Below are 4,677 nucleotides of genomic sequence, written 5' to 3' on the forward strand. Positions count from 1 at the left end.
AAGTTTAAAAAAGTAAAAACAAGTTTAAAGTTTTATATTCATATCTATATTTTCGTTTTATATACAAACTATGATGAAACACTTCTAGATAAATTAAGTAAAAGTATTATTATTCAACATAGATATTACAAGAAATGAATTGAAAAGTATTTAGACATTAAGAAAATATCGAGAAGTTTTATTACTATCAACGAATACAATCTCAGACAAATATTTTGGTTTTTCTGATTTCTTGACCATTGCGAGAGCTCTTGAACAATTTTTTAACAAGGCATAAAAGTTGTGGTGACGTTCTTAAACCTTCATGCTGACTGTCGCTGGCTTATGCGTCCATGTTATTCCTTGAAGTGTTTCTGGCAATAGTCTCCCTTGTTTTCTAAATCCAAATTAGCTTTGACTCGTATTGTATATATATATACATATACAATGTGTCCCAGACCTTGACCACAAGCCAAACCGGTATGGTAGTATTGACTTTAATCCTCCTGAAAAAAAAAGAAATTAGAAAAAAAGTTCTCATGTTTGGAAATCATGAACTTTTAAGTGCAACCTAAAACTTTGGTGAAATTATGTAAATTCGGTTACTGTAGTTAACTTTTATTGATTTTATTCATTTAAACTTAGGAATCGTAACAGCGAATAACATTCCTAGGACGACCACAGTAAAAGGAAATACTACAACTGCCCCAAGATTACGAATTAGGATTTTTTGTTTAACAATAAATTTGAAATTGTTAAAATCGGTCGACTTTGAGAAGTCCTTCTTAAAGAAAAATGTACTAAGGTGTGTTGGCAAGTTTCATCAAAAGTTCGCGCATTTAATCAGGATCGTATAATGGTAAAATACTTGGTAAATTTATTATAGAAAATTTTCGAGCAAAAAAAAAATAAAAATATAATTTTAAATTTTGTAAGCATATTTTGATAGTTAGTTGTTTAAGTGATATGTACGTTGTTTGGCTTTTACAGTACAATTATGGAAAGTAAATTGCTTATATGCTTATAAGCTCATATCTTGCGATGCTGAATGGAATATTTCACTCGAAGAAGTATCTAATACAGAAATCAATTACGAATGATACATGCGCTATTTCCACCTAAATAACTAGATGTAGCAGAATCGCATTTTTGTTTAGATTTTTATTTATATGTATGTATGTATACTCAACGTAAAGTAAAACAAAACCCTGTTGTTTTAAACCCACTCGGAAACAAGCACAGTGAGTCCGTAATTAACGATTGAACAATTTCGTTTCCATACAAATATACTAACTTGGAGACTGATGACCTCCAAAACAATCTTCTGTAAAACCAAAAAAATTTTCAATGAAACTAACCTTGTGAACAATAATTTGCACTGAATGTATCACATCAGATGGCACGGATCTGGATGAACCTTGAAATTTTAATATTTGGAAACTAGAACTGAGTTTAACTGAAATAAGTAAAATTAAATATCGTTATAATTGAGATTTAGAAGAAGGATTAAAATGAGGTGCATATTGCTTCTGATTGAGAAAAATCTAAAAGATGGTCAAAATCATTAAAGTCAATTAAAAACAAATATTTTTTTTATTACATTTACACAAAACTGAAATATCTATTCAATATTGATATACCAACATCACATGTTATAAAAAAATAGTTATGAAATTTAAAATTAAATGATTAAATTAATTTATAGACTTAAGTTAAAATGTAACTTACTGCTTAAAATGTAATTCTGAACCCTTTGTAAACAGCTGCGAGTGGCATCAATAACCATCTTTGAAAAGCATCCGGCCGGAAACAGAATCCTGAAAGCTATAATTCTATTATTACTTTACATTAGTAAATTGCTGCATTATTTTAAAATAATAAAATTAAATAAAATAAATACTCTCACCTGTAAAATATCTGAGCTTGAAAAAACTGCTTTTCGTAAACATCAAACAACTTCCATTTACGCGCAATTACGCCTAGATAGATTTAATATTAACTTTTAAAATTATGATTTACGCGGAATGACAATTATATGATTTAAAAGTTTTATTTTAACACGGCTGAAAGGAAGTACATGGAATTAGTAGATGTGATGGTATGAACACTATATTGTCTCGCCTCCCTACGCTGTTCCCTACAATGGGACTGGGAAACGCCTGATTGTCCCAAAACGCAAATTGCCCTATAAAAATTGGACAAGACAATATAAAGCCCAATCGATCTCACAAAACTACGCCAAAGATGATTAATAATGAATAATTTATAAATTTCAAAATAGCTCTACTGTCTATGAAATTTTGTGAGTAACGCTTGAGCCAGTGATCACACAATCGACATCATGCAGGAAGTTTAAAACACTCACAGGAGCAGCAATCAGCAATCGGTAATCAGCAAACAGCAGTCGAAGATCGACATCAGCAAACAAAGAGCAGCAATCAGCAAACAAAGAGCAGCAATCAGCAAACGAAGAGCAGCAATCAGCAATATTTCGAATATGTAGAAGGTTTATTCTCATCCAAAGTGGGCGATGGAACAGCCACACACGCACACGATTATATTAATAAAAATTCAAAACGTGTATATTTATTTATATTTAAAAAAAAGCGCACTGATTTAAGCCAAATTAACGGTCACGATGAATATATATTAGATTTGGAGAATTATCTGAAAATTAAACATCAAGTTTTAATATAGCTAATAAAAGGTCAGCCTAAATGTAAGTTATGGAAAAAAGTCCAACGACCTTGAAAATATCTAATTGTTAATTTTTAAATACCTGAATAATCATAATATATCCTTGGTTGTTTGAATATAAATCCGCAAGGGTCTTCACGAATTCCTGGACGTCAACAAAATTGAAGAGCAGCCATCAGCCAGAAACAGAATCCTGAAAGCTATAATTTCATTATTATTATAAAATTGGTTAAAAATTGATGAATTTCGACACTGCACCATTTAAAAGACTCTTACCTATAAAATATCCAAAGTGGAACAACTTCTGTTTTTTGCAAACAGCAAACCACTCACTCTAATTTACGCGCAATTAGGATAAAATTATTTACAAGTACTAATACCAATTAACACTTAGGTAGGTCTTTGCTCTACCACTTTGATTTACGCGCAATTACGTCTAGACCGATTTAATTTTAACTTTTAAAATTATGATTTACGCGGAATGACAATTATATGATTTAAAAGTTTTATTTTAACACTGCTGAAAGGAAGTACATGGGATTAGTACATGTGATGGTATGAACACTATATTGTCTCGCCTCCCTACGCTGTTCCCTACAATGGGACTGGGAAACGCCTGATTGTCCCAAAACGCAAATTGCCCTATAAAAATTGGACAAGACAATATAAAGCCCAATCGATCTCACAAAACTACGCCAAAGATGATTAATAATGAATAATTTATAAAATTCAAAATAGCTCTACTGTCTATGAAATTTTGTGAGTAACGCTTGAGCCAGTGATCACACAATCGACATCATGCAGGAAGTTTAAAACACTCACAGGAGCAGCAATCAGCAATCGGTAATCAGCAAACAGCAATCGAAGATCGACATCAGCAAACAAAGAGCAGCAATCAGCAAACAAAGAGCAGCAATCAGCAAACGAAGAGCAGCAATCAGCAAACGAAGAGCAGCAATCAGCAAACGAAGAGCAGCAATCAGCAATATTTCGAATATGTAGAAGGTTTATTCTCATCCAAAGTGGGCGATGGAACAGCCACACACGCACACGATTATATTAATAAAAATTCAAAACGTGTATATTTATTTATATTTAAAAAAAAGCGCACTGATTTAAGCCAAATTAAGGGTCACGATGAATTATATTTTTTATATATTAGATTTGGAGAATTATCTGAAAATTAAACATCAAGTTTTAATATAGCTAATAAAAGGTCAGCCTAAATGTAAGTTATGGAAAAAAGTCCAACGACCTTGAAAATATCTAATTGTTAATTTTTAAATACCTGAATAATCATAATATATCCTTGGTTGTTTGAATATAAATCCGCAAGGGTCTTCACGAATTCCTGGACGTCAACAAAATTGAAGAGCAGCCATCAGCCAGAAACAGAATCCTGAAAGCTATAATTTCATTATTATTATAAAAATTGGTTAAAAATTGATGAATTTCGACACTGCACCATTTAAAAGACTCTTACCTATAAAATATCCAAAGTGGAACAACTTCTGTTTTTTGCAAACAGCAAACCACTCACTCTAATTTACGCGCAATTAGGATAAAATTATTTACAAGTACTAATACCAATTAACACTTAGGTAGGTCTTTGCTCTACCACTTTGATTTACGCGCAATTACGTCTAGACCGATTTAATTTTAACTTTTAAAATTATGATTTACGCGGAATGACAATTATATGATTTAAAAGTTTTATTTTAACACTGCTGAAAGGAAGTACATGGGATTAGTACATGTGATGGTATGAACACTATATTGTCTCGCCTCCCTACGCTGTTCCCTACAATGGGACTGGGAAACGCCTGATTGTCCCAAAACGCAAATTGCCCTATAAAAATTGGACAAGACAATATAAAGCCCAATCGATCTCACAAAACTACGCCAAAGATGATTAATAATGAATAATTTATAAAATTCAAAATAGCTCTACTGTCTATGAAATTTTGTGAGTAACGCTTGAGCCAGTGATCACACAATCGA

The sequence above is a fragment of the Ctenocephalides felis genome, unplaced genomic scaffold (assembly GCF_003426905.1).
Source record: "Ctenocephalides felis isolate EL2017-DRISC unplaced genomic scaffold, ASM342690v1 CF-g0.4_SCAFFOLD_01886, whole genome shotgun sequence".
NCBI lineage: Eukaryota > Metazoa > Arthropoda > Insecta > Siphonaptera > Pulicidae > Ctenocephalides > Ctenocephalides felis.